The sequence below is a fragment of the Schistocerca piceifrons genome, chromosome 6 (genome assembly GCF_021461385.2).
Source record: "Schistocerca piceifrons isolate TAMUIC-IGC-003096 chromosome 6, iqSchPice1.1, whole genome shotgun sequence".
NCBI classification, from domain to species: Eukaryota; Metazoa; Arthropoda; class Insecta; order Orthoptera; family Acrididae; genus Schistocerca; species Schistocerca piceifrons.
Genome location: NC_060143.1, coordinates 271,566,769 through 271,588,387, shown reverse-complemented (window position 1 = coordinate 271,588,387; position 21,619 = coordinate 271,566,769).

The window sequence follows — 21,619 nt, the reverse complement described above, 5'->3', positions numbered from 1 at the left end:
GCAGACACTGTCACTGTTTTTGCACACAGCTAAATTGTTTAACACTTATTACACAGTTAATTTGAAGCATTGTTGTTGTTGTTGTTCTAACCAGCAGAGGTCACACATCTGAAACTCGGCCGTGGACTGACTGTCTCGTGATCAAAAATTGGGCCCTTATATATCATCACAATAATAGGTACTGAAACTACACATTGTTCAAAGTTTAATTTACAGAAATTACAATTAAAACTTAACTCATTAAATTAACTGAATACATAAAAAATTCCACCTTTTTAACAGTTTCTACTACTACAAGAGTTATGCCGAATTATTTGGTTAAATTGTGAAAGTAATATATATCATTACACAAACAATACTTTTGACAAAACTGTTAATTACTTTGGAATTAATGAATGGCTGATTTTGCTAATATGTTTCTGACTAAAGCCAAATAGATACTTTAAGATTACAAGCATTTTGTCTTCCAAATGTTTATAATTAGTGTAGAATTTAGATTTGTTTATTTGTCAAAAATAGAATTTAAGGTAAGACACAAGTAGTGATTTCACCCTATAATGAAAGATACTAACTAGGAATAGTCAAAATAACTAGAAAATCAATTACATACATAAAACTATGCGCAAAATTAGATCTGGTGTTACATTCTTTAAAACTGAAGGCCAACGTTTCTCTTTTATGAAAATGCAGATTATATTCACATATGCTAATGGTAAATAGTTAAAGTAACAAAACGAATTTAAGGAGACAGATGGCAAAACAAGAGGTGAATTAAAATTATCCCAGCTTACTTCGTCACATCACCCCTTCCTTGGAGTGACCAGATACATATTGCTAATAGCTAAATGGGCAATTCAATGACCACAAGTGACACCAGAAACTGGGTTTAAAATATACACAAAAGAATTATTACATAATAAATCCTATGAAAACTACAGTACATACATTTTTTTTTCAAATTTATGCTTATGTGAACTGGCCACATGAAAATCCCCATCTACAATATTTACATATAAATCACAAAAATCTACAAGTTATACTTCTAACAAAATTTATGAATTTTCATCATAAGAGATGTCCTTTTTGGGTTAAACAAGCATTATATTTTAAAAAAACATACCACTTTGTAAAAGTCATGCCTTGCTAAAGAAAATAAATAGTCATGACAAAATAAAAGTCAAATTACACTGTGCATTGCAGTTCAATTTTAAGACAAAAAATTTCACTTGATCTATGTTTAGTATTTTTCACAATCACTTTTAATGAGCTTTAACACACTTTCTCAGCAAGCTCTCCATGCCTTCAACAGGTCCGAGTAGCAATTAGTTAGAAAATGCACTGCAATTAGTTCCCTTGGAAATGATTCTCCTCCACCACAGTACATGAATAAATGAGACAAAATACCCTATTTTTGTACACTTACCTTTACTTTTAACTTAAGTCTAAGAAAAAATGTTTAACACTAGTGGCCAATGAAACCATTACATATAAATAAATACATAGTTCTCATAACATTGTAATAATTAGCACTAAATTTGACTATAGTATGAAAGACGGTTCTATGAAAAATTTTTAATTCAAGCACACATTACACAACAACACATTACTTTAAGTCATAACTGTCTGAAACTGCTAAATTTGAGAGCTTTTCGTTTATTTTCCATTTGCAAAACATCAAATACTCAAGATGTGCATTACCTCTAATAAAAACTGGAGATGTGCTGTAGCATATATTTACATATCATTATGAAAAAAGAATAGAGTCCCATTTTATAGCTTAATTACTATTCAAATCAAAATTAGGGGGATGGAAGTTGTACCAAATCATTGCCATATTTCTCCACTCTGAGTACTACGCTCATTGAAACAGCATGTGGCACCTCTGCCGTAAAGCACCCTATCTTTGGACCTGATGTTCTTTGATTTGCTTTGTCTATGTTCTCTCTGCACACTACATTTGTACAGCCATGTTGAATTTGCCTTGTTCTGTGCTTAAATAAATGTTCATTCGACAGCTAAAGTGTGTTGTTACTGATCTACAACACATAATATCCACAAGTAAATTAAATCCTCACAAAATGTTATCAAATAGTTTACCTGTCAGAATATTCCCATCATCCTAGCACCACAGTTATAAGTAAATCAGCAAAATTACTTTTCTTCATCCCAGTTTTACCACTTTCAGCTCATAACAGAAGTTTTCAGATAACCCATTGATCCAAGGATGCAGCATTATATGACTTGTACCTCACTGAAATATTGCTGTTTCTGTTAAGCTCTCATTACCAGCTGCAGTGTCATGAAATGCACAATACACAGCACCCAGTGTTGCCTAGTTCACAATTAGATCATCATTACAGTTACACCACATTTGTTTGTATACAGTTGTGGTGCCTCTGGCATAAAGCACCATATCTTTGGACTTGTTCATCTTTGATTTATCTTTGTCTTTGTTCACTCAGTGTACAGCCATGTTGTATTTGCTTTCTTATATGTATAAATAAATGTATATTCGACATCTAAAGTGTGTTTTTACTGCTCTACAACACGTAATATCCACAGTGATGACTACGACATCATCATCGAGTGTTTGTGAATTATTTTGTGCTTCTTTTTATCATTAATAGGCTTCATGTGCCGGCTCACATTGTCTTCGGAACAACAGATCTACCAGTGTCTTTTTGTGCTAGTGCCTTGGATTCTATTAACTGTGCTTGCATACTTACAAGTGTACCTAATGTGTGTTTGATTAAAAGTGAACAGTTACCTATACCCAGCCATGCTGGCGACCACTTAACCATAAGTGGTTCAACATGGCCACCATTACATGCAACTATGCAGCAATGACTGCTACACGGACAGTGAATGCCACTTAGTGACATTGTGAACAATAATCGAGTAAAGGACGTTGTGGTTCACCCCTCAGCTATGCAGTCTCCTTCAATTAGGTTTGATGTGCCGACAAAGTTTGGGAACTGTAATTCAAATGTTCAAGTGCACGGGGTCACACAGTCTTATATACCTGATTTCATAACAGCCGCCCCACCCCCCTACACTGTCTTGGCGACATGCCGATTTTTGAGACCATCGCTTCGTGTTCACACCATGATCACCTTCTGGCCTGCTTTCATAATGGCACTGACTGTTCCACTTGCCCCGGTTACCAGATCAGCCCCCCTGTGGCTGCACCACGACTGCCTTCCACCCACTGTCACAATGGCACCGGCCTTTACATCCCTGTCACATTCACTATCGGGCCTGCATTTGGGACACATTATGCCACCAGTTGCACCTGCTCACTCTACACCGGGTGCTACATGCGGTCACCCCCCCACACAGATCTTGGGTAAAGCACTGTCCTCCATTACTGCATTCCTGGTGTCAGGGGCTTCCTGCCCTGCATGCACAGATCTTCGCCTCCCAGGGCTGCATCAACGTGTGTTACCTGGCAGATTTCCTAAGCTGCTTGCTTTCTAAAAGGACAACCTTAACACTTGGTTTGCATTGGTGGATCAACTCCTGGATATCCAAGGGGTTTTGGACAACGACGAACATTTTGTCTGCCTGGTAAGTCACCTCCATGCTCATCAGTGATCTGCTCCTCTTTCCACCCACCTCACCCAAGTATTTAACAGTGAAAACATTGCTCATTCAATGCTTTTCTCACCCACCGGCAGAGGCTATCCACCACATTATTCATGACAAGCACTTCAACGACCGGACACTTGCGCAGAGTTGGTAGCACCTTCATGCATTAATTGATGGTCAAGCACTACCGGACACCGCACTTTGGACTTTGTGGATGGCCAAACTGTCAAGGGTGACATCTACATCACCGTCAGTTTACACCTTTGGTTCCAAATTCCATCAACAGAGGCCAGTGCGCTCACCTCAGCTGGCTGTCAAGAGCTGCCACCTAGTGGCCTACAGGAGGTACTGTCTACGGCCCCTCCGACAGCCCCTGACCTTGCCCGAGCAGCAACCCGATGGGCTACCAGCCCCAACGCAGTCAACCACACTGTGCTGGTTCCACGCTACTTACGGGGACACCACCTGCAACTGCTGCAGACCTTGCACCTTCTCCAACCGGAACCAGCGGACACACTTAGGCACCACATCCCGCCACGATCCTTCACGACATCTAACATCCGATGCTGCACCACTTGCTCATGTGGTGCGATGCCTCTATGTCACTGACTGGTCATTGGGCACTCAATTTCTTGTTGACACTGGCATTGATGTCAGCATTATCCTGACCAAGCATGCAAGCAACATGCTTTCACCTGCTAACCTCGCTTTGATCGCTGAAAATCGTTTTCCTATCACGGTCCTTGGCTCCATCAAGATGTCGCTTAGCCTACCACCAGTTACCACCTTCTGTTGTACTTTCCATGTTGCTGACATGAATGAACCTGTGATCAGATTGAACTTTCTGCACCATTACGAATGTTCACCAGACCTGCAAGGTGCCACACTCCGACACATATCTGGTTCTACTGTTCTGTGCTCGAATGAGTTCAGCACAACTTCGCTGTCTACCTCCTTGGCTATGGTTTCCACATGTGCAAATCTGCTTGAGCGTATTACTACACAGCTCTCTGATTTTCCAGATATAAGCACACAAATCGAAGAGTTCTGCACACAGAACGAGGCGTTATGCCTCACATTGCTGGCACCTCTGCTGATTTGTCACATGCTCGGAGTATGATTCACAGCCTGTCTGCAGAGCCACAACAAGGTGAACCAACACTCGCACCTAACACGTCTTCGCACTACATTGCTCCTTTACTGTGCTTTCCTCCACCTGCTGTCATTTCTGCATTGTTGCTGACGAATCTACAGGACACTTATGTTCTCACTTTGCAGGATTCCTCACATTGCGTGGCTGCTGCACCATGCCATCTCTTATCATCTGCATCCTATACAGTTCCCTTGCCATTCCGGGCTGGCAAGGTCAGTGAATCATCGTCACATCTGCCCAACCTTTTGCCCACCCTTGCCTGCATCCCTTTGCGGGTATCAGCCATCAGCAATGCCAGTGGTCATAAAATCTGCACCACAGATGGCCCACCTGTACGTTATAAGGCCAGATGCATTGATGCTTCCAATCTGCCTGCCAACGCAGCTGCTATGCCTGCTGACACCACTGACATGACCTTGAGTGATGTTCTGCCACCTACACAGCAGTCCAATGCACGTGACTCTGTCGGCGCGGTTTCCAACATGCCCACTTCTCACACTGGATGCAGCCTTCAACTGCCATGCTGGCACATAGATTTTGTGTTTGAGCAAGAGAGCTTCCATCCGCCATGCTCCACACTGCTGGGTGGGGGGGTCTTGGCACCTCTGGACTCTTTCATCTATGATTTAGCTTTGTGTTTGTTCACTCGGAGCACTACATTTGTACAGACATGTTGTATTTGCTTTCTTATGTGTTCAAATACATGTTTATTAGACATCTAAAGTGTGTTATTACCACTCTACGACATGTAATAGCCACACAGTTATCTTTTTCATTAACCATGTCTGTCAGCACATTACTTTACTTACCTTTTTTACTTAGTTAACTAGTGGAGTGCATTCTCAAAAAAAAAAATATCCCTACTGCAGTGACAGGCTCCCTAACCATTAATATCCTAACATTATTAATTATTTTATTATTGTTTCACTATCTAATAAATAAACACTGCTCTGCTTATCTAATGCAAAATTGATTTGTCTGAAAAACACTCCACAGTAACAGATCCTTATGCTAAGGCAAACAACTCTCATTAGTGATCAGACAAAATTATCACTCATAAAAACTACTATTTCACTGTATTCCATTAAGTTGCTTGATATTCTGGCCTGAACAGCAAATGTACATACAAATCTTGCTTACTCTTTCCACACACATTACTCCAGGCAACTATGTCTAAAGTTGCAATTCCGTAATGTTAAACAAGGCTATACCATGACACTTCCATGGGTAGATAGTCATCTCCATATAATGATTGCACCAAACACAAAAACTTGTATTATTTCGCAATTAATATTAAGATCTAGTATTTAAGGTGGTCTATACCACACATTGCCTCTGTTGCTGCACCAAATTATACTAATTTCACACATGAGCTAATTACTTCAGATGTTAATTATCCTTCACATATGCCGATGCCTTTCATTTCAGTTTACCTTACCTCTTTGATTTACAGGAATTCTTTAATCATGGTACCAATTTATTTTCTTCCATCCTGTTATGATTGCATTACTTATAACTAACACAACATAATATGAATAGATATTTAGATAACACTGAAGAAAACTTTTCTAACATATTTTTATACTTAATTATCCTATGGTACAAACTTACATGAAAGTCGAAGATAGAATGGTTCTGATTTACTTATGAATTACAGATAGGAGAGAAGGGTTTGACTGTCTCAGGAAACATGAAAATTGAGACAGACAGCTCGGGTAAGTGTTATCACCACATAATGAATCCAACACAGAATTTTGAACCCCCTACTTGCTAACTGCACAAGAAATTAGTCCCAAATGTTACGTTACTGCTGAGATTTGGAATCACCAACAAATTGTACTGCGACAACTGTCCTGCCAATTCCACAGTTAATAGTTTCTCTTGTTTCATACTCTTTGACAGCTTCCAGTAGCACCAATAATTCTTAGTCCGGAAACATGCATCACTATTATACCCTCAGTGTTCTGAGTAGATTCAAAAAAGGCCTGTAACATGCCATTCATATCATTACCACTTAACACGTACACCTTGTGCACTTGCTGTTATTACTGGTTGATACACTTTATTTTCACTTACCATATGATGATCTTCATACAACAAATCCTCATCAATCCTTTCTTTACTTTATACATTGCCCTCATTATTAGTTGTAAATTCAGATACCCCATTCTCGTCACTACTGGATTCGTCATTCCTATCTTCATTAGAGCTACAGTCAGAATCAGACACACTTTCACTTTCTCTATGCTTGAGATTTTGTACCTCTTCCACTTTTTTCTACATTTCAGTCAATTTTGAATCTACATTTTCATTTACTTTTACCAACTTTTCCTCTATCACTACTGCAGACTTGGTTTATACCTCAGTTTCTGAATCATTTGTAATCTGATCGATTTGTTTCTCAAGTTTAACTGTACTTTCAGCACAAAATTTCTCAGAAACCTCCACCTTCCTACTATTGTCATCAAAAAGTTTCTCTCTCTCTTTTACACATGTACTACTAAATGTTAATTTCTCATTAGTATTACGTACTACTTTCTTTATTCTATTTTCCACCCTATTCATGGCTTTTTTCACCCTATGCATATTACTTTCCACATCTTCTTCCATAGCTATGTTATTCAGCATACTCATAATTTGCATTAATATCGCTTCCAATTCTCCATGTATCATAAACTTTAGCCCTTGCTAACTTTTGGAACTAGATTCCTCCTCCTTAACCTTAATGACCACTTCAGTACTGTTTTTGTACATTTCACTCTTTACAATAGCACTTTTGTCCCGATCATTCAGAGTTACATTCATTTTTGATTTGTAATCGGTTACAAAGCCATTCCCACTTTGGTCTTTCTGTTCACTTAAAACTTAACATCTACGTCTTTGTCCTCAGTTACACTGCCTTGTTTGTTAAAGCCACTCATTATGTATCACTTAACACAAAACAGCTTTTGCAATGAATTAACTTGTTTTTGATTAATCATCCTCTGCTGCTCTGCAGCCACTGTTGTTGCAGCTGTCATCTCAATATTTCGTCTGCTGTGTGTTGTAATTCTCTCAGTGAGGTGTCTTGTTTATCTTGGTCAGCTGTATCCACCTGTGTGCTGATTGACTGCTCCTGTACTCAATGGCTGCTTCCATAGAACTCGCTTGCTGATTGGCTGCTGTCATACTTCTTTGTAATGAAACCCCAGTGCTGATTGGCTGTATCACCTCTTCACTATAAACTGCTGTTGCTTTCACTTTTTCATGTTCACGAGTCCTTGTTGTATTGTGGCTACATACAATAATCCTCACCCAGGCGGGCACCACATGCAGGGGTTTCACCTGCTTTATATATATCTTCATTTGTTGTCCTCATTGTTGACGTACTGCATTGCTACACTGGCTGAAAAGTGGGGTTTGTAATTTGGACACTGACTACTGTAAATGATGTATCCAACAGCTGCACATTTGCAGTTCACAGTACTTTAATGTCACTGTTCACAGCCCCCATATACACATTTATATGGACAGTGCACTATTGTTTAACTTTCCATAAGCCTCATTAATAGTTTGCAGGCAAACCTCCACATACTGCTACAATAGTTTACTATTGAAGATCTACGAGTAGTAAAAACCTAACCACAAAGTTCATAGTTCTTGAAGAATATTATTTGGTTAAATTGTGAAAGCAACATATATCATTACACAAACAATACTTTCGACAAAGCTTTTAATTACTTTGAAATTAATGAATGGCTGCTTCTGCTAACATGTTTCCACCTAAAGCCAAATAGATACTTTAAGATTACTAGCATTTCATCTTCCAAATGTTTATAATTAGTACAGAATTCATATTTGTTTATGTGTCAACAATAGAATTTAAAGTAAGAAACAATTACTGATTTTGCCCTACAATGAAAGGTACTAACCAGGCATAGTCAAAATAATTTAGAAAATCAATTACATACATAAAAGTAAGCACAAAATTAGATCTGGTGTTATATTCTTTAAAACTGGGGGCCAACCTTTCTAATTTATAAAAATGAAGATTATATTCACATCTGCTAATGGTAAATAGTTAAAGTAACAAAATGAATTTAAGGAGGCAGATGGCAAAACAATAGGGGAATTAAAATTATCCCAGCTTGCTTCATCACACCTTCTAAATTCTTTTGTTCCTTGTCTCTTCCAATTGATTTCTCTGTGTCCAAGTATGGTGATTTTCTTCGATTTTCATCAAGTCTATCTATTCCTCTATCTTGCTAGTTAGTGTCAGAATATTAACTCTGATTTGAGTCATATAGCAAGGTTTGTATATTCTCCTCTCAGGTTGTGATGTAGCATTGGGTACTGCACTTTCATTAATTATCATTGCCAGCAGGATAGCTAGCATAAATTTTCAAAAATTACAGTGATTCCATTTGAAGACTCATTTATGTTTGAAAGCAATTGCATTTGTCTGGAAGCTGACTTACTAGGCCTATCACTTTCAATTATTTGTCTCTCACATTTATAGATCTTAAGCTTCAGAATTCCCCCCTCCCCCCTCCCCCCCCCCCTCCCCACCTCAAGGCAGTGCTTCCCTTCTCACTTAATTCATTTTCCTGTCTTATTTGTGAAAGAGTTATTATATTTATGCCACAAAAGTATCATACTTACTACCCTCATCATTTGTCAGATCATTGAAATAGGTCAATACATTAGTGTAAACTGGAAGTGCTAATATTTACACAATTAATACACTGTCAGAATGAAACACTGTTAAGCACTTTTAATAAATACATTGTACAAAACATACCTAATCTTGATTGTTGTAAACAAGTGTTGTCAAAAATGAAACCAAAGAGACATTTTTACTTAAGCGTGTCTAACAGTCCCTGTTAAGATATACATCTATATACTAGAAGTGATACAGATGGACATCAAACGTCTTCAAAGCAGGACTGCAAATGCTGCAAGTATTTGCATTTATTCTGCGATTTGTCATCCCAGATTGGTGTAGCAAGGCAAGCCATTAGGTAAGGAGCTCGCCATCATAATGCTAACAGCATCACAGTAAACAAAAGAAGTCCACAGATCTGTCATATGATTCGATCCTAGAGTGAAGGCTTTCACAGCAGGTGTTGCCATCACTTAACACTTCCAGGCTGAGATGCCGTGGTCCATACATAAGACTCTCCCCTGCCATTTCACCTTCGACTGCAAAAGGCATCCTCCGAGGACAATCAGCGAACTGCGACGAGAGCATGAGGGAGTGCCGCATACATAAGCCATCCAGAGGGCACCGCTGTCAACCGTGATGTCTTCTGTGCTATGATCTCTGATATTGCCAACTTTCTCAATTGAAATAAATTGCCTCGCTGCTGAAACCTCATGTTAGAGGAACTGACAGTCATGTTAAAAAATTCATATCACTTCATCGATATTATTGAGGAAGTTAGTGTGGGCCCTAATGATAGCCTGGTCAGTTTTGATGTGGTGTCATTGTTTACCATAATTCCAGTGACTGAAGCAATCACATGTATAGCAGACATTTTTCCTAGTGATATTTTGGCATTATTCAGACAACAACTTATTTTCAATATAATAATGTTTTTTATGAACAGATTGACAGGATGGCTATGGAAAGTCCTCTTAGTCCAGCTGTGGCTAACTTGTTCATGGAGAACTTTGAACAACAGGTGCTGCAAACAGCTAGAAAAAGACCAGCCAGGTAGTATCGTTATGTAGACGATATGCTTGTTATATGGACCCATGGGGAAGAGGAACTGGATGCCTTCCTGTTACATCTGAATAGTGTTAATCCAAGAATTTAATTCACTATGGAAAAGGAAATCGTTGGTTACCTGAACTTCTTAGATGTGACTGTAATCAAATGAGAGGATGGATCATTGGGTTGTAAGGTTTTCAGAAAATACACACACACTGATCGTTATCTGCAGAAAGATTCTAACCACCACCCAAGACATAAAAGAGGGGTGATTAAAACATTAACAGACAGGTTACACAAAATATGTGAACCAGCTCACTTAGATGTTGAGATTGAACACCTTAGAGCGACCTTCAAGAAGAATGGGTATTCCAACAGAGAGATAGATCGTGCACTACGCCCTAGACTGACAACCAGGACAGACGAAGATCAACACCAACAGAAGGAGAGAGTGTTCTTACCATTCATCAGTAAGGTCACTGATCACATTGGAAAAATTTTAAGCAAGTACGATGTGGAAACTGTTTTCAGACCCACCACAAAAATACAAGAATATTTGAGATCCGCAAAAGATAAACGACATCCTCTAGCTACACCAGGTGTCTATAAAATTCCATGCAGTTGTGCAAAGGTCTATATAGGCACAACAAAAAGGTCAACACACATCTGGGTGAACATAAAAGGAACTGTGCCTCGGATATATTGATAAATCGGCTGTAGCGGAACATGTGTTTCAGGAAGGTGATCATGAAATAAAGTTTGGTGAGACGACTGTCACAGCAAAGACATTGCATTATTATGCATGAAAGTACAGAGAGGCCATTGAGATTGCCGAACACTGCAATAATTTTAATAGAAAAGATGAAGGCATTAAGTTGAATAAGATATGGATGTCAACATTACAGCAACAGCGTGACAATCGATTAACTTCAATTGAGAAAGTTGGCAATATCAGAGATCATAGCACAGCTGACGTCACATGATTGACAGTGGTACCCTCTGAATGCCTTATATATACGGTGCTCACTTGTGCTCTCATTGCAGTTTGCCAATTGTCCGTGGAGGATGACTTCCGCAGTCGAAGGCGAAATGTCAGGTGAGAGTCTTATGAATGGACCGCAGCATCTCAGCCCGAAAGTATTAAGTGATGTCATATGATTCATTTGCATAATAAAGATGTATTTTCTGATGTCAGACTAAGTGGAGAGACAACATTTCCTGTTACTAACTGTTTAATACTGAAAGTTGGAATACAATTTGTTAAAATAAGTGTGGTGTTTTCCTGTGAAGCAAATTTGAAATTACTTGAAGACTCCAGCACAACTGCAATGGAGGCAAAGTCAAGACACTTGTTGTTTGCATGGTTCACAAAGAAGATTTATTCACAGGTGCAGCAGTTTGGAGTTTTAAAAATTTAAAGTTGACAAATGGACAGAAAAATGTGATAGACTTGTTCATATTTCACTGAAAGAAATGCAATGAGGAATTGTTTGGTTTCATGATTAATCAGCCAGATATAGTATTTATTTCTTTACTATTTACTAGTGACCTGCTCTGGTTTCACAGGGATAGCAGTATCTATGCCTGAGTGACCTAGTGCAACACACAAACCTTCCTTGTGAATCAATCTGTCTATTAGTGAAAAACCATATCAACATCCCTACAGCAGTTCCTGAGATTAGCATTCACACACAGACAGAAAAACACAACAGGAGACTTTAATTGATAATGCCTATAGATGTTGTTTCACTTGTAGACCAATCTGCTTCTATTAAATAATTACTGTTGGCTGCTAACTCATACCTGGTGTAACAAACCTAGTGATCTCTCAAGGTCTTGGAAAACCTAAAAATGATTAATATGGTATTTTATTATGATACACAGTCTTTTTTTCAAAAAAAACAGTTTCACAAACAAATATAACGATATCATCCATGTTTATCTGATGACATAGTCAGCAGTAGAACCTGATGCCACTTAACATGCTTCTATTACAGTGTAAATTGAAAATGATAAGAATTTCTTAGCGCGACTTGATTTGTTAAGACTATGAAAGAACTAATTCTTCCATTTTATCAACAGCATTGTGTATCCCACATCAAAGTTGTAGCATGAAAGTTGAAGCTGTGGTGCTACAGAGGAATGAAAGCCTGGCAAAGGCTGTCGGAAGCACATGAGGACACATACTGATTGTTTGACAAAATATCATAAGTTTTTGGTGCATGTACAAACAAAACCATTCACATAACTAATTAAATAAGGAATTTTTAAACTGTGTATTACTAACCAGAGCTCTGTAATAATCCACAATTAATAAATCAGAAAGACATTCTTATGAGGTAGCCATCTGAGTTTGTTTTCTCACCTTGTAAGCTGTCAATCATGTTACATTGTAAATACAGGCGTGTAAGTTTCCTTAGCCGTCCAAGCTCCAGAGGAGTAATTGAGAAAATACCATTGTTGTCAAGGTACAGTGTTTTTAACTGAGGATACACTTCAGAGATATTGCTGTCTTCTGTCAAACCCATCTCAGTGACCTGTTTTGAAAATTAGTATCATGGAAAGAACAGTGATTCCACATAAGCCAAACAGAATAACAAATTGCTACATTACATTAAGACCAAATTAATCGTTACACAAGAAACTGATGTTTACAGCACTACATGTAGACATGTGCTTGCTTGCTTGTATATGTTGACTTAATTTTTAACACAAATGCTTTATTTCACCTTTGAGCATATTTACATGCAATTGGTGCCACCAGTGTTAACAGAATAATAATAACAATAACAATAATAATAATAATATGAACTTGTATAAATGTCATTAACTACTATATAATAATCCAATATGGATACAATACATATTTATGAAAATGTCAATAACACAAAACGTTTCCTAACAGCTCACTTACAAGATGAATGAACTACATAGTTCAGTGAATGAAAATAAATAATCAAACAGGTAATTAACAAGAAGTGCATGAAACAGTAATAAAATAGTCACACAGTGTGGCATATGTATAGTTAGTTTGCAGTTAATTTATTGTTCATTCCCATAAGGAAAGTGGGTCATCTGTCACATACTCATGGAACTCTTGAGCAGAGTGAGTTACTTTACTTTTCATCCACCTCAAAGGCTAGTTTTAAATTTATTTACTGGCATTGTGTAGACATTTACAGGTAATTTGTTGACGTAGACAGGACCAAGATATTTGTAACCATTATGTGTTCGTAAGTGTAGCATATGACATAGTAATTACACTCCTGGAAATGGAAAAAAGAACACATTGACACCGGTGTGTCAGACCCACCATACTTGCTCCGGACACTGCGAGAGGGCTGTACAAGCAATGATCACACGCACGGCACAGCGGACACACCAGGAACCGCGGTGTTGGCCGTCGAATGGCGCTAGCTGCGCAGCATTTGTGCACCGCCGCCGTCAGTGTCAGCCAGTTTGCCGTGGCATACGGAGCTCCATCGCAGTCTTTAACACTGGTAGCATGCCGCGACAGCGTGGACGTGAACTGTATGTGCAGTTGACGGACTTTGAGCGAGGGCGTATAGTGGGCATGCGGGAGGCCGGGTGGACGTACCGCCGAATTGCTCAACACGTGGGGCGTGAGGTCTCCACAGTACATCGATGTTGTCGCCAGTGGTCGGCGGAAGGTGCACGTGCCCGTCGACCTGGGACCGGACCGCAGCGACGCACGGATGCACGCCAAGACCGTAGGATCCTACGCAGTGCCGTAGGGGACTGCACCGCCACTTCCCAGCAAATTAGGGACACTGTTGCTGCTGGGGTATCGGCGAGGACCATTCGAAACCGTCTCCATGAAGCTGGGCTACGGTCCCGCACACGCCCCAACATCGTGCAGCCCGCCTCCAGTGGTGTCGCGACAGGCGTGAATGGAGGGACGAATGGAGACGTGTCGTCTTCAGCGATGAGAGTCGCTTCTGCCTTGGTGCCAATGATGGTCGTATGCGTGTTTGGCGCCGTGCAGGTGAGCGCCACAATCAGGACTGCATACGACCGAGGCACACAGGGCCAACACCCGGCATCATGGTGTGGGGAGCGATCTCCTACACTGGCCGTACACCACTGGTGATCGTCGAGGGGACACTGAATAGTGCACGGTACATCCAAACCGTCATCGAACCCATCGTTCCACCATTCCTAGACCAGCAAGGGAACTTGCTGTTCCAACAGGACAATGCACGTCCGCACGTATCCCGTGCCACCCAACGTGCTCTAGAAGGTGTAAGTCAACTACCCTGGCCAGCAAGATCTCCGGATCTGTCCCCCATTGAGCATGTTTGGGACTGGATGAAGCGTCGTCTCACGCGGTCTGCACGTCCAGCACGAACGCTGGTCCAACTGAGGCGCCAGGTGGAAATGGCATGGCAAGCCGTTCCACAGGACTACATCCAGCATCTCTACGATCGTCTCCATGGGAGAATAGCAGCCTGCATTGCTGCGAAAGGTGGATATACACTGTACTAGTGCCGACATTGTGCATGCTCTGTTGCCTGTGTCTATGTGCCTGTGGTTCTGTCAGTGTGATCATGTGATGTATCTGACCCCAGGAATGTGTCAATAAAGTTTCCCCTTCCTGGGACAATGAATTCACGGTGTTCTTATTTCAATTTCCAGGAGTGTATATGTCCACATCTTATGTTGTGATCATGAACTGTCCTCCTTAAGTCCAATTTAATCAGATTCTCTTTAACAAAGACAAGGCAGTTGTAAATATACAGGCCAGGTACTGTCATTATATTTAGTTTCTTAAAATAATCTCGACATGATACATATAGGCTAAGTCCTGCTATGCATCTTATGGCTTTCTTTTGCCATTTAAACACTAATTTTTGAGACTTGGAATTTCCCCCACAATAGTATTCTATAACTCAGGTGGAATTGGAAGAATGCAAAAATGCATATAACAGAAGTTCTTTATTGACACTGCTCCTCAGCTTGTACAACAGATAGATGACATGTGCCAATTTTCCACATAACTTCTCTGTTCTTTATAGCTTCTGACTGAAATGAAATCGTAATAATTTTACTGTTTTGTTATCATCACTGGGAGCATTCATATTGAATATAATAGCTTCAGTTTTACTAACATTCTTCTGCAGTACATTTGCGTCGAACCAAATAGTGCATATCTCCATTGCCACTGGCATGTTGTGTTGCACATTTTCAAGGTTGGTATCACATGTGATGATTGTTGGATCATAAGCATATAGCACTACATCACATGGTACAACAGCAGGTAAATCATTTATATAAATAATGAAAAGGAAAGGTCCAAGAATAGATCCTTGAGGTATACCCTTTGCAACTGGGAGACATTCTGACATTTGATTATTTATCTTAACTAACTATTTTCTATTGTCCAAGTAAGATTGTATGAGGCATAGAGCATTCTCTCTCAATAAGTAGTTTTAGAACTTTTTTATGAGAGTATTGTGGGAGACCATATCAAAAGCTTTCCTGAGGTTCAACAGTGTTGCACAGATAGTATCTTTATTTTCATAATGATTGTATACTTTTGCTACTATAATGGGTCACTCTCCTCTACTTTGTAGTTTGTGGAGTGATAGAAGTGCAAATTGTAAAGTCAGTGTGATTTAGAGGAATGGGATAAAATAAAAAGAAATTTATAGAAACAGGCAAATCTTCATCAGTTATTTTGTCTTCAGGAAACCAGAACACAAAATCAAAATTTCAGGTGCCAGAATGTACCCCTAGACAAGACTTAGAGCCAACAATGAGATAATGAAGATAAGTAAAAAGCTTTCCTTTTGTATATCTTACACCTCTCGAAGTTTTCAAAATTTGTGAAAAGACAGAGAATTTTAATAGTAAAGTGTGGGAGGGTAAGATTACAAGTGTGGGCATCAGCCGTTATCTGTTACTGATAACAAAGTCTTGTCTGTTGCAGAAGAAGAAGGAGCACTAATTTATGTCAATTACAGTTATAAAACTCCAATCACTTTAAGAAAGAAGACTGAGAGCTGCCCAACAATGTCGTATCAGCAGTGACAAGATAGGCTGAATGAATTAAAAGAGGACTTTGCAAATATGATGAAGGACATCAGAAAAGCTAAGTACAAATCGATTGGGAAATTGATTTCTTTTTGGTGGACTTGTGTGATTACTGGCAAAATGAATAGAGACAAGGATAGTGACGTAGATGTGAAAGCTGTAGGACCCAGTCAAGACATGTTTAAACCAAGTGAAAGTGTAGTCAGCAAAGAAACAGTGAAAACCAATATATTGCAGTTGATTTTATTAAAATTAGAGGAAATGAAGACAGACAATGATAGTGAATTTAGTGCAGTTAATGATCAGTTAACAGAAATAAAAACATCTACATCTACATGATTACTCTGCAATTCACATTTAAGTGCTTGGCAGAGAGTTCATCGAACCACAATCATACTATCTCCCTGCCATTCCAACAATTAGTGCAGTCCATGACCATTTAATGGAAATACAGTCTGAAGACAATGATAAAATGGACTGGGTACAATACCAAATAGACCAACTAAGTAACCAGGTTTCAAAATTAAAAAATGGATTGTCAGAAGGATTAAAAAGTGTGAATGAAACAGTTGATGTATCAGAAAATAAATTTATTGTTTTGGAAAATGGGCTCATGGCGTAAAGAATGTTGATGACGTCAGAGTTGAACAGAAAGCCATAGCAGAAAGAATGGAACAGAACTTTAGTACCTTAGATCAAAAAATTTTAAATGTTGAAACAGCATGCTAATTAATGTAAATGTTTTAGATCAAAAAATTTCAGCAGTTCAGGAAAATTGTAGTCACAAAAATCTTTAAGCAAACAATGGTATTACGTGGTCCAATGTTCCAGTCAAAAGTTTTCCACCAGACAGTTCACATCCAGTGGATTTTTTATACCACTGTAGAGATGGTTTTATTTTGGGCATGAGTGATGATCGAAAGATTAAATTTGTTAAAAGATGTCTTGAAGGCAAAGCTCTGCCATGGTTAAATCTAAATTTAAGTCAATGGGAAACATACCTAAGTTTCAAAAACAGTGTTTTAAATAAATTTTGGTCAGAAGCTGAATAATGGAGAATTAAAAATGAATTTCTGAATGGTCCAAATTATAGGAATAGGAACAGTACACTGAAAGAGTTTTGTAAAAATCAACTTAAGAAATTAGCACACCTTGACAGGCTGTTTGAAGAAATGACATTGATTGATGCACTAAAAAGGGGTTGCAGTGGGATTTAGTACATGGACCTGATGATTGTCTAGAACAGTTTTTACGATATGTAGACAGGATGGATAGGGCAGTAGGAAGAAACGTGTACCATAATAACTGTAATGATAGAAATCACAATGGTAATAACTACAGAAACAGAGATAGTGGTAATTTCTATCAGGGTCAAAATGGTAGTAGAGACAGAAACTCTGAACATCAGTAGAATAGGAACAATGGGGATAACTATGGACAATTTAATAGGAAGAACAATCATAGAGGCAACTGTTGAGGAAAAGGTGGTCCACTTCAATGAAAGTCCACAGTTTTGGGGTGATGAAACACAAGTACAGGACCCCCAATTCATACCTACAATTAGACAATAATAACAGTATTGATAATGTGGCAAAGATAACTGAAGTTGGACAGAAGGAACATGTGACCTCTCATTTATGTTTTTTTCAAAAGTTTTGGAATACTGTGAAACACAACAAGTACAGTTTTGTGGCGATGTTCGTAGCGACAAACAATTCGCTGTAGAAACGGCTTACGAAGTCACCGCCACACTTTTAATAGCGGGCCGACCAGTCCGCTGGAACAGTGAACAGAAAGATGAAAACACAAACACTCTGATTAAATAAAAGTCGGTACTTATCTTTATTAAAGAAGAAACAGAAACACAGGGGTGAACTCCGTGTCTACAGAAATCTGTCTAGTTCGAGTCGGAGCGGCTAGGTCAGCGTCGGCTGATGACAAACAACAACTCTGCTGCGATGAACACACAACTGACTAGCAAGTACACAATTCGGTGGCGAGTATACAACTGAGCGGCGAATACAGAACTGTCCTAGCGCTCGCGACTCCAGCGCTTAAGAAGCCAGAAGCCAGCCGTGGCGTGCGCAGACTTGCGGCGATTTTCTGTCTCGCTGGCGCTGCTTATGCGGACGGCGTCTGGACTTTGACGCTGCCAACCTTTTGGCAGCGGGCTCGGGTGGCATTACTGGCTAGGATATAACACTCCTCCCCCCCAAATCGCCGCACCGTCGTTGAATAATGACGTGGCGAGCGGCGACGGCGGGGGAGGGGTCTGGCCGCAGGCGTAGCAGAAGAGACCGGGACAGAGACTGTTGTCGGCGGCAGTCCCCGGTCCGCACCCCAGCATTGGCTGCGCGGGGCCTCGGGAAACACTGACTGAAAACCGAGGTCAGGGTGCACGCCTGTGACCACGGGCGCAGCTTCTGGTACTGGACGCGACGGGGCGTCGGGACCCACGAAGAGAGGCAGCGTCTCCTGACGCTGCGTCGACGGCTGCTGAGTGGGCGCCGGACGAGGCGCTGCGGTGTTAGACTCCTTGGGGGTGCCCAAGGAAAGCGGCTGCAGGACAGGCTGCACAGCCACCGCTTGGGAAGGCGGCCCGGCTGAGGGGTCGACGTCCATCAGCTCCGAAGGCGGTGGCGACTGAAGAGGGACCGCAGGCGCTGGAGCGACTACCTGGGGCACTCCCGGATGAAGCTGCGCGGGAGGCATCAACGGGATGGGCTGTCGGCGTGGTAGCGGCGACGGCTGCTGCTGCTGCTGCCCTGGGGGCGGCAGCGAAGTCGGAAGGCGCGGCTGGAACCTGCCGCGGACCAAATCTGTGCACAAAGAATGAGCGGCAGAATCCGGGCGGCCAGTGCGGCGCAACTGGTTCTGATGCCTCCTGTGCACCCCAGTAGCACCTTGAACAGTATAAAAACCACGACCCTGGACACTTATCACGGTACCACGTTCCCAACGACGGCGACCGTGATAAACTCTGAAAAAAACGGCGTCGTTGCGCTGAAAACGCGTGTGATGCTCAGAAGCGGCGGGTCGATCCGGGGGGTGCAACAACCGTAGTAGGGTGCGATGACGACGGCCGTGGAGAAGCTCCGCAGGCGAAGGGCCGTCGCGTGGCGTGGTCCGGTACGACGACAGGAACGTGATGAGGGCCTGCTGATGAGAGTGCGCAGCACGAAGGCGGTCCATATGATCCTTGAATGTGCATACAAAACTTTCCGCTGCACCATTCGATTGAGGGTGGAACGGTGGAGTAAAACTTTCAAATTCAGCAGAGGTAAATTGTGGACCATTGTCAGACACTAAAACTTCTGGAAGACCCTCAATACAAAAAATTGAAGTCAACGCCTGTATAGTTTGTGCAGACGTTGTAGACTGCATGGGCACAACAAACGGAAAATTACTAAATGCATCTATCATGATGAGCCAACGAGAATTCCAATATGGACCAGCGAAATCAATATGTACTCGCTGCCAGGGACCGGCAGGGCGTGCCCACTCAAAATAGCCTTGAGGCGGAGCAGCTTGGTGTTCGGCACACGTCGAACAATCTGTAGACATCTGCGTAATCTGCTTATCAATGCCGATCCATGTACAATGACGGCGGGCAAGCTGCTTGGTGCGGACCACTCCCCAATGACCTTGATGCAACAAGTCGAGGACCTTGGATTGGAGCACTTGGGGAACCACTACACGAAGCTGGTCATTCTCGGTGCGTAACAGCAAAACTCCGTGCGAAACAGACAACAGATGACGTTGCGGATAATAGCGACGAACCACAGGATCCGATATGTCCTTTGCCTTGGACGGCCAACCACGTTGAACAAAACGTAATAGTAAACTCAGATGAGGATCCGTAGCTGTCTCACGTGCCACCTGACGATAATCAATCGGAAAATCCCGGAGGGATTGATGCTCATTGGCGTCAATCTGATGGCAAGAGTCGTCAGAGGAATCGAAGACATCATCTGCAGCAATCGGCAATCTAGAAAGCGCGTCAGCGTTTGCATGCTGAGCTGTAGGGCGATACAGTATCTCATACTGGTATTGTGATAACAAAAGAGCCCAACGTTGTAGTCTCTGAGCTGTCCGCTAGGGAACTGGTTTAGACGGATGAAACAGTGACGTCAGGGGCTTGTGATCTGTCACTAAATAGAATGGTCTACCATAGAGGTAGTGATGGAATTTTGTGACACTGAACACAATAGCCAACGCTTCCTTGTCCAATTGGCTATAATTACACTGAGCTTTGTTTAGCAATTTAGATGCCAACGCAATAGGACGTTCAGTGTTACCGACGCGGTGAGACAACACAGCACCGAGGCCGTAAGAAGAGGCATCACAAGCTAATACCAGAGGCTTGTTAGGGTCGTAATGGACCAGACAACGATCATTCAATAAAGCCTCTTTATGCTGCTGAAAGGCTGATTGGCAATCAGCTGACCACACAAACGGAACATTCTTACGGCGGAGACGATGCAACGGTGCAGCAATCTGTGATGCATTAGGTAGAAACCTAATATAATATGTCAATTTGCCAAGAACTGCTTGCAATTCATTCAGATTGCGAGGGGCGGGCAAGTCACGAATAGCTGCTAAATGTGACTGGGAGGGATGAATGCCTTGAGCATTAATAACATGTCCCAGATACTCCATCTCCGTAAGGAAAAATGAACATTTATCGATGTTGCAACGTAGGCCTGCCTGAGACAACACTTTAAACAAACACTCCAAATTACGGAAATGTTCAGCAGGCGTCCGACCGGACACAACAATATCGTCTAAATAGTTGCAACACGATGGCACATTAGCCAGAAGTTGTGACAAAAAACGCTGAAAAACAGCTGGAGCTGACGCACAACCAAAAGGCAAACGCAGAAAACGGAACAACCCCAACGACGTGTTTATGACAAAATACTGTTGTGATTGCTCGTCGAGGGGCAATTGCAAATATGCTTCACAGAGATCAATTTTGGAAAAGAAACGAGCTTCCCCTAACTTATCCATCAGCTCGTCCGGTCTAGGCAAAGGAAAAGAATCAATGACAGTCTGAGGATTAACTGTCGACTTAAAATCAGCACACAAACGTAACTTGCCAGACGGTTTCTTTATAATAACTAAGGGAGAAG